Source organism: Hylobates moloch, unplaced genomic scaffold, assembly GCF_009828535.3.
Source record: "Hylobates moloch isolate HMO894 unplaced genomic scaffold, HMol_V3 SCAFFOLD_9, whole genome shotgun sequence".
Taxonomy (NCBI): Eukaryota; Metazoa; Chordata; class Mammalia; order Primates; family Hylobatidae; genus Hylobates; species Hylobates moloch.
In genome coordinates, this window is record NW_026652284.1 from 54,001,762 (window position 1) to 54,012,846 (window position 11,085).

General features: G+C 36.2%; 1 protein-coding gene across 13 annotated transcripts in view; it reads right to left on the reverse strand.

The window, feature by feature from the left end:
* STAU2 (staufen double-stranded RNA binding protein 2) overlaps window positions 1-11,085 on the reverse strand; it is a 337,228-nt gene that overhangs the window by 218,926 nt on the left and 107,217 nt on the right. The window lies entirely within an intron of this gene.

Below are 11,085 nucleotides of genomic sequence, written 5' to 3' on the forward strand. Positions count from 1 at the left end.
TGGAAGCCTAGCAACATATTCTAGTCTAGCTAACCCTTCCTAAGAAAAAAAGATAGTACTAATAGTAAGGTGCTAATGAGCCGTACTTGGTACCCTCATGCTCGACAACCTTCTCAGATCACTCAGGTTGAAAATAAACTTCTATATTACAACTGAAACTAAAAATTACACTGAAAAGGACGTGTTTAGCACCGTAGAGGCTCCCACATATTTAAAGCTACTTCTTTTAATTCCATGTTTCAGATGTTTGAACAAGACATCAATAATTCCATTATCCTTGTTCTGGTTTGATATTATTTTTACCTCTCCCAAATCATAAAATTTGCAAAAGAAAAAATTCAACTGCAAAATTATTCAATATTTGGAAACGAAAATTTAACAAACCCTCTTAAGAACCAATAAGAGACCTATCAAATAGAATACAAATAGATACATAAAAATTTTATAAACTGGTAACAGCATTCGAATCAAAGAGGTGAAGTAGTCTAAGAATATTTACTCCAGTTATGTTAGGAACAAACTAAATTATGACTTCCTCGGGCCAACTAAATCCAGTAAGAATAACATTCTGTTGCTAATATGATCATATGAAATAATTATTTTTAAAAAGAACTTAGCCTATCAAAGTCAACTTCAAATATAAAAAGTGTTCCCCATCAATCAAGTGTATAGAAACAATATAAAATTATTCAAAATTTGTTTATTTTACAAAGATACTTCTCAAACCCAAGTGCTTCCTATAATAATATACATCATATACTGTTTACTGATCAATAGCAAAAAAGAAAAAAATGAAATGAAATTAGAATAAAATATACAACTTCTACCAGAAAAAAAAAAGACTAGAACCAGCAGGGACAAATAAGTGGAACTTATTAGAAGACACTGACTTAAAGAATTGGTTATATATAAAACATAGCTCCCTATATTGCATATACCTAAACTTATAATCCCATAAACTCTATTATTCATTAATACAGACTAGACGTCCACAAACATTCTGAAAAGAGCCAAATAGTAAATATTTTAGGCTTTGCAGGCCATAAGGTTCCTAACACACCTTCTCAATACTGCCGCTGTATTGAGAAAGCAGTCATAGACAATACATCAACAAATGAGGGTGGTGGTGCTCCAATAAAATTTTGTTTTTATGGACACTGAAATCTGAATTTCATATAATTTCTACACATCAAAAAACAATCTTCTACTTATTTTTTTCAATGATTTTTAAATATACAACCTTAGATCATGGGACATACAAAAAAAGAAAGCTGTGGGCTCTAGACTGCCAACCCCTGCCTCATCTAGAAATACATGAAAAGTAGTTACTAGAAATACTTTCCAAACATTCTTTCTAATAATTGAATATCAATAATGTTGCATTTTTACTATGCCATTATTTTTACCATATGTAAGTTCTAAAACAGTATAATCTGCCAAAATAATGACGGAATCAAAGCTAAGAAAGCTAAAATGAAGTATTCTTAATATTTCAAAGCCACAAAAAAGAAGCAATAAAAAAAAAAACAGAAAAGTGTTGTTTCATTACACATTCCTAGGTCATAAATTTCACATAAACTAACTCTATATAATACTTGCCCACTGAGTGATACAAAGTTATTAGTTATATTATGCCAAATTCAGAATTTTATTAATTCCAAATGTAATATAGTATTAAAATGTGGCCAAAAGAATCCTGGAGCCTGGGTGACATGGTGAAACCTTGTCTCTACAAAAGACACAAAAATTAGCCCGGCATAGTGGCCCTTGGACCACCTGGTCTATATTAACGAACTACTAGGGAGGCTGAGGTGGGAGGATGGCTTGACCCCAGAAAGTGGTGGTTGCAGTGAGCCAAGATGGTGCCACTGCACTCCAGCCTGGGCAACAGAATGAGACCCCTGTCCTCCTACCCCTGCAAAAAAAAAAAAAAGAATCCTGGTAGTTTCATAGTTAACACTGTTTCATATGGTAATACTGAAATGTCTTAGAAAACTCAAAGGACAAAGTTGTGAAAATTGTATTTTAATTATAGCTTACTCTTTAACTAGTTGTTAAGATCTTGAGCAAATCATGTCAGCCAGCATTTCCTAAAGTTTGCCCTGTATCCACAGATCATTCATTAATGTAACAGGATCTATGGCCAACTGAGTCTGAGAAATGCTACACATTATATACATTTCTAGAATATTTATAATGTACCTAAGCATATCATAAATTCTTAGAAGTTCTGCAGTAAAGAAAACTGTTCGTTTAATCTGGTATTGTCCAAACTTAACTACTTTTTGTGTGCCACACTTATTAACATCCAAAAAAAACTAAAATTTCTTAAAACACACTTTAGAAAATTTTCTAATCTCTAGTCGAAATCAGATAAACATCCCTTTGGGTTCTAAATTTTAGAATTCTGTGAGACTAATTCTAAGTGGTAATTTTGTGAAAGCTGTTCAACTATTAAGTTCAGGTTTACAAACCTGGAACCTCTGGATCAAATGTCCTCTTTTATACTCCCAAAACACTATGAACTTCCTCTACTAGAGCACTTATCTTTAAGTAGACATCATTTCTCTAGCTTTCTAGACTTACTCTTTAAGTGGGAGATGGAATCATCCTAGTTTCTTCAACACTTAGAAGAGTGCCTGGATCACTCACTAAATGTGTTTCGGTTTTGGTTTTGTTTCTATTTTATTGCAATAATCTCCCACTTGATCTACCCATAACCACTCTTGCCTTGCTCCTACTGCTTCTCTATGCAAACATGGTCAGGTCTCCTCCACTCAAAAACTTTCATCTTTGCCAGGTGCAGTGGCTCACGCCTGTAATCCCAGCACTTTATGAGGCCAAGGTGGGCGGATCATGAGGTCAGGAGATCAAGACCATCCTGGCCAACATGGTGAAACCCCATCTTTATTAAAAATACAAAAATTAGCTGGGCGTGGTGGCATGTGCCTGTAATCCCAGCTACTCAGGAGGCTGAGGTAGGAGAATCTCTTGAACCCGGGAGGCGGAGGTCACAGTGAGCCAAGATCGCACCACTGCACTCCAGCCTGGCAACAGAGCAAGACTCCATCCAAAAAGAAAAAAAAAAAAAACTTTCATCTTCCACTCTTCTGAAAATGAAGACCAGTTTTGTAAAATAGCCCTGGAGGATCTAGTCTCTTGCCTGCCCTCTCCTGCTTTACCTCTTTTATCACTGCTTTTCTTTATTTTATCTGCTTTAGTCATACAAAGTTAATAAAGATGAAACTAGATGGCATAGAGAAAAAAGCAGGGCAGGGGCCTGGGGAATGTCAGGGTAGGGTAGGGTGGAGTGGGTTGGGGTGAAATGAAAGGCAAGACTGAAAAGGTTACATTAGACCTTGGCAAATGAGAGAGAACAGAAAATAAATACCTCTAAAATGGGAGTATACCTGACTTGTTTGGACACTGCAGCCGGTGTGGCTGGAGTGAAGTTGGAACAGCAGGGAGCAGCAGGTGGGTTAGAGAAGTAATAGAGGTCTGAAAGAGCAGGGCTTTGTAGGATGATGTATATGCAATCAACTCCCATAGTTAACTCTCTCATCTAGATCTCTCCTGAGTCCAGTCTCCTACATGAAACACATATTTGACAACTCCTCTTGGATGTCTTACAGACATGTCTATCCCCGAAGTCTTAACTGCACTCCAAATCTGTTTCTTCTCCACTTTCCCATCTCAGTAAATGGCAGTAACCTCTATCCACTGGCAAAAGCAAGAATCCTAAAAGGTTCTCCCACTAAATTTAGAATAGACATGAAATTCCAATTAAACATCCTCCACACTAGGTAGCTATAGCCTTTAATTAATATAGCAAATATGGTAAAGACCCTAATCCCATACAGTACTCCGTTAAGTATTACCACCCACTCACATATTACACACATACAGGAAGGAAATCACTTGCATCTGAGTCCCAATCAAGGAGTTCACATTCCTATGGGGGCAGAGGCTGGTGAAGTGGGACACTGAATCTGCATATCCTCTGAAATGCCCAATGTCCATCTAAGACAAAATGGTACCTGTACCCAGAGGGTTAGCCCAAATAGTATAATAGCTTCGAGCTAAGAGGTAGCCATCATGGAGGAAGAGGTCCTTATGGCCTCTGACAATATCAATTTAAAAACAGGAGGCCCAGTGAGCCCATCAAGCAAGATCAACATCCCATATACCTGTACTTTTATACTCTAAAAAGAGATGAGAACACAGACTAGGAACTACTGCCGTGTTTGAAAATGCCCCCATGTTTGTTTTCCGCGCTACTGTGTGTTACTTCATAGTGACTAGATATAAACTCCACAACAAAAATGACAACACATTATGGTGTATTACTACAGCAGAATACTATGTAAATTTATTAAATAGTTGTACACTTAGTTACATGGAAACTCAGAACACATTCTGAAGTGAAAGCATAGTGTATAATTTGCATAAATACATACACTCATATAAAATGCTACAGCTGCACCTCTGGTAAGCCAAAGGTTTGTATGGGCTTGTCCTAGAAAGCAGGAAAGTGAGGAACTAAGAAGGCAAAATGAAAAATTAGAAATAGATTTTGAAAAGTAAGTTTTACAAACTTACCTGACAAATTTAAGAGAAGTGAAATTATACATAGTGTATTCACTGACCATTATGGAATCAGACTAAACATCAATAACAAAGATAACAGGAAAAAATCTCCAAACACTTGGAAACTATACTTCTAAAATAATCCAGAGGTCAATGAATTATCAAGGGAAATTTTTAAACTGAACGAAAATAAAATACAATATATCAAAATTTGTGAGATGCAGAAGTGAGAAAAATTCATAACACTAAATACATATCAGAATTAGCCAGGTGTGCACCTGTAGTCCTAGCCACTCAGTAGGCTGAAGCAGGAGGATCACTTGAGCCCAGGAGTTTGGGGCTGCAGTGAACTATGATTATGCCACTGCACTCCAGCCTAGGCAACAGAGTAAGATCCTGTCTCTTAAAAAAAAAAAAAAAAAAAATGTTATGAAGAATGGTCTGAGAAAAAAAAGAAAGAAAAGACGAAACGTTTCAAATAAATAATCTAAGCTCACACCTCAAGAACAAAGAACAAGAAGAGGAAAGTAAATCTAAAGAAAGCAGAAGGTAGTAAATCTAAGAACAGAAATCAATAAAACTGGAAACAAAAAAACTATAGATAAAAGCAATTAAACAAAATCTTGGTTCTTTGAAAATAATAATAAAACTGAAAATTTCCAGCAACGCTGACAAACAAAAAAGAAGACACAAATCATCAATACCAGAAAAGAATCAGGGATTATCACTAGAGACCCTGTAGACATAAAAGAATAAGGGAATACTAAGAACAATTCTACACACAGAAATTTGACAATTAGACAAAATGAGCCAAATCCTCAAAAAGCACAAGCTATCACAACTTACCCAACATGAAGACGACTTGAAAAGCCCTATAAGTATTCAATAAATTGAATTCATACATTTAAAACTCCTAAAAAAAAAAAAATCTCCAGTTGTGGGTGTTTTCAGGAAGAATTCTGCCAAACTTTTAAAGATTTAATGTCAACTCTATACAATCTCTTTCAGAAAACAGAAGAGGAGAGAATGCCTCCCAATTCTTTTTATGAGTACAATAGTATCGTGATATACAAATCAGAAAAAGAATGCCAAAGGGGTTATGGTGGGGGGAACTACAGACAAATATCTTCTATGACTATAGAGACAAAAAGCCTTAATAGAATATTAGCAAGTAGAATTTAGCAACATACATAAAGAATCTTAGACCATGACCAAGTATCGTTTATTGCAGGCATACAAGGCTGTTTCAATATTTAAAATTCAATCAATGTAATCTATCACATTAACAGGTCAAAAATGAGAAATCATATGATCAGTTAATTGATGCAGCAAAACATTTAACAAAATTCAACACCCATTCATGATAAAAAAATTTCTCAAAAAACTAGGAAGAACATGTCCAATTGGATTTAAAATATTTACTAAAAATCTACACCTAAAATCAGACTTAATGGCGAAAGACTGAATGTTTTGTACATGAAGAATGAAGCAAGGAGGTCCACTCCCACTACTCTTACACAACACAGTGCTTGAAGATCTAGCCAGTGCAATAAGGTAAGAAATGAAACACGTATTAGTCTGTTCTCACATTGCTATAAAGAAATACCTGAGACCAGGTAAATTATAAGAAGAGTTTTAATTGGCTTATGGTTCTGCAGGCTGTACAGGGAGCATTGAGGCTTCTGCTTCTGGGAGGCCTCAGGAAATGTACAATCATGGTGGAAGGCAAAGGGGAAGCAGGCACATCTTACATGGCCAAAGCAGGAGGAAGAGAGAAAGGAGGGAGGTGCTACAATTTTAAACAACCAGACCTCACGATAAGTCACTCACTATCATGAGAACAGCACCAAGGGGATGGTGCTAAACCATTCATGAGAAACCATCCCCATGATCCAATCACCTCCCACGCCACCCAACCTCCAACATTGGTACAATATGAGATTTGTGTGGGGACACAGATCCAAACCTTATCAAAATGAAAGGCAAGCAGATCAGAAACAAAGAAATAAAAATATCCCTATTTAAAGATGAAATAATTGTCTGTGTAGAAAGAAATATATTTTTAATTACCTAGAACTAATAAGTGAATTAGCAAGTTAATAAGACACAAGATCAAAATACAAAAATTGAAATGTATGTCTACATACCAGCAATAAATACATGGAAGGTGAAAGTAAAAATACAAGAAAAGATTTATTCTAAAATTTACATGGAAAGGCAAAGAAAGTAGAGTAACTCAATTTTGAAAAAGAATAAAGTATAAGAAACCACTCTATATTATTTTAACACTTATTATGTAACTTCAGTAATCAACACTGTGAGGAGTTGGCAGAGACACAGAGTTCAACAGAACATAATAGAGAACCCAGAAACAGACCCACACTAGTGTGGCCAACTGTCTTTACACAAAGGTGAAAAAGCAATTCAATGGAGGAAGGAGAGCTATCCAACAAATGGTGCTGAACAACTGGGTAACCATAGGCAAAAAACCAAAACAAAAACCTTTGACCTAAACATGACACCTGATAAAAAGAAGCTAATTCAAAATGTACATTTAAATGTAAACCATAAAACTTTTAAAAGAAAATCTAGGAGAATACCTTTGGGGATCTAGATTTGGTGAGGAGATTTAGACTTGATACCCAAAGCACACTCACAAAAAAAATTGATAAACTTGACTTCATCAAAATAAAAAACTTTTGTTCTATGAAAAACTATGTTAAGAGGATGAAAAGACAAACTATGAACAGGGAGAAAAGATTTGCAAACCACATATCTAACAAAGGATTCATATCTAAAATATATACAAAACTCTCAAAACTCAACAGTAAAAAAAACAATTTTATAGAAAATGTGCATAAGACAGACATTTCAAAGACACATAACCAGACACACACACATACACACACATACACACACGAAAAGATGTTCAACATCCCTAACCATTATGGAAATGTCAATCAAAGCCATAATGATATATAACTACACATCTATCATAATGACCAAAATAAAAATAGTGACAACCACAAATGCTGTGGAGGATGAGAAGAAACTGAATCTCTCATACATTCCTGATTGTGATGCGAGACAGTTAGGCAACTCTGGAAAATAGTGTAGCAGTTTCCTAGAACACTAAACATGTATTTACTACACAACCGAGGTATCACACTCCTGTGTATTTATCCTAAAGAAATAAACATTTATGTCCATACAAAACCCACACATAGATATTCATAGCAGCTTTATATGTATAGCTAAAAACTGAAGAAAAACAAAACATCCCTCAATAGGTGAAGGGTTCAACAAACTGTGGTACACAGAACACTACTCAAAAACATAGAATACTATTCAAAAAGTCACATACTATGATTCTATTTATGTAATATTCTTGAAATGACAAAAGCATAGAGATGGAGAACACATTCATGGTTGCCAAGGGCTAGAGATGGTAGGGTAGCAGAGGTGAAGAGAAGAGTAATAAGGGACATGAGGAGGAGCTTTGTGGTGACAGAATAATTCTGTATCTTTTTTTTTTTTTTTTTTTTTGAGACAGTCTCACTCTGTTGCCCAGGCTGGAGTGCAGTGGCATGATCATGGCTCACAGTAGCCTCAAATTCCTGGTACCAAGCAACCCTCCCACCTCAGCCTCCCAAGTAGCCAGGACAACACACATGTACCACCATGCCTGGCTAATTTATTTTTATTTTTGTAGAGATAAGATCTCACTATGTTGCCCAGGCTGGACTCACACTCCTGGTCTCAAGCTATCTGTCCCACCTAGGCCTCTCAAAAGAGCTAAGATTATAGGCATGAGTAACCATGCCTGGCCGAGTTCTGCATCTTGATTGCTGCAGTGGTTGCATGAATCTACATGTGACAAAATGAAACAGAACTACAACACATACATTTACCAATGTCAGTATACTGGTTTGAAATATTGTCCTACAAGTCTGTAAAATGTAACCAATGGGGGAGACTGAGTGCAGAGTACATGGGCTTCTGTGTGCCATTTTTACAACTTTCAGTGAATCTCTAATTATTTCTAAATAAAAAGACTTTTAAAAAGGAAGACAGAATAACTAAATCAATAGTAAAAGCAGTATCTACATTCTCAAGTTTCCAAATATGTATCTTGAAAATGTGCATCCCACATATACTATCATAACTCGTATTTTCTTGAATGATTTTATTTCATGGTGATTTTTTTTTTTTTTTTTTTTTTGGAGACAGAATCTCGCTCTTTTGCCCAGGCTGGAGTGCAGTGGCACTATCCCGGCTCACTGCAAGCTCCGCCTCCCGGGTTCACGCCATTCTCCTGCCTCAGCCTCCCGAGTAGCTGGGACTACAGGCGCCCGCCACCACGCCCGGCTAATTTTTTGTATTTTTTTAGTAGAGACGGGGTTTCACCGTGTTAGCCAGGATAGTCTCGATCTCCTGACCTCATGATCCGCCCGCCTCGGCCTCCCAAAGTGCTGGGATTACAGGCGTGAGCCACCGCGCCCGGCCTCATGGTGATTTTTATTCTAGAAAAAATACATTTTGAAGTGAGGCTTCGAGTGTTTTACTTCATAGTATCCAAAATACCCAATAACAAAATTATTTTATAAAATGGGTTTTAGAGTTTTGCAGAAATAGATTTATAATCCAATTCTATAACTTACTTCATAAATGATACTGAGCAAATTAAACTTGAGTCTCTGTTTCTTCATAACTAAAACAGGGATAAAATAATATACCTTGGAGAACTACCACGTCTGTGTATAAAGAAACTGGCAGTGTTCTACACACAGTAGATTACATAACTTTTACTGCTATCATCTTATCTCCCTGAAGGTAACACACATTCCTATGGGCAGGAGCAATTTCATGTATTTCCATTGAATCACCTTACTGCTGTAAGCATGGTGGTAAGTATACAAAAAATACCCAACATGCAAGTTTCTTTGAACTTTTAACCTCTGCCATTAAAATTACCCTTTTTCTTTACTGTAAATGGTTATCCCCTGATTTTCTGAAAAGGGTTATTAGGTTTGGAGTCTTTCAGTTGTGTCTTGTTTTTCAAATGCGAGTTTTCTTGTTTTTGTTTTTTAGAGACAGAGTCTCTCTCTGTTACACACGCTGGAATACAGTGGTATCATCATAGCTCACTGCAGCCTCAAACTTGTTGGCTCAGGTGATCCTCCTGCCTCAGCCTCCCTAGTAGCTGGGACTACAGGCCTGCACCATGTGCCCAACTTATTTTTTAATTTTTTGTAGAGACTAAGTCTTGCTATGTTGCCCAGGCTGGTCTCAAACTCCTGGCCTCAAGCAATCCTCCCACCTTGCCCTCCCAAAGTGCTGGGCCACCAGGCCAGCCTCCAATAAGAGCTTTTTGATGAAGCTAATATGTAGTTTCTAAAGGCATCAGGCCAAGAAAGAGTCGTTCAATGGTGTAATAGTTCAGAGATGCAAAGCAAAGACTGAGATTTCCAAACATTCTGCACATGCCATATTCTTGTTTCCAACTCAGCCAGTTAAAAATATTTTTTTGATATCCAATAAATGGCATTTTTCCAACGTCTCATCACTTCATACAGATCATTATTCTTGCTTACCATTTAAGTAAAGACTTCTATTTGTATTTAAATTGACTAACTCTGCTCCCCATTACCCCCTTCTCAACACAGAGCTCCAGGTTGCTGACCCTGATCTTTTGCAATTTTCTGGAAATTATTTCTATACTCACCTATTCCTCATTATATTTGTTCTATCACAATAAAAATTATAAAAAAGATAATACCAGCCCCCACTCTGTAATTTGGTATCTTCTCTGAAGAATTTATTCTACTAATTCTTCTCCTAGTTCTAAACTCCTAAAAGGAACTATCAAGTAACTATCAAATAGGATTAACAAACTCAACTTTAATACTGCTCACTAAGCTTCTTTCTCTTACTCATAAAAGTCATCTTAAAATGTACTATGATGGACAGGGCAGTTTGTATGATATTATTATCAATATATCACAACAAAAGTTCCAAACAAAATGCTTTAGATATCTTTGAGAAGGTTTTAGATATCTTTGAGAGCACACTATTCAAAGATGCTCTTCTATACTTAACTTTTTATAAGTTAGTATATATGTCTTCTATATATTTTATATATCTATATATGGTGCAAAGATAGTACAGAGTTCCCATACACCCTTCATCTAGCTTTCCCTAATGTTAGCAACTGATAAAAACACAGTAACACTGGTCAAAACTGGAAACTGAACATTGATACAACAGTATTAAGTACATCGCAGATTTTATTCAAAGATTCTATACTTTTTGAGTAACTGGTGACACTGGACTTCCAGATATGATGGGGATAACTGAATATCCAGATGTCTTGGGAGAATTTCTATTATCATTCCTAATTTAACATGGTCCCAGCTGCTCTATGACGAGCTTTGATTCTCTATGAGAGCATGGAGTCATGCTAACATAGAATCTTATGTTGGATGAAACCTTGGAAAT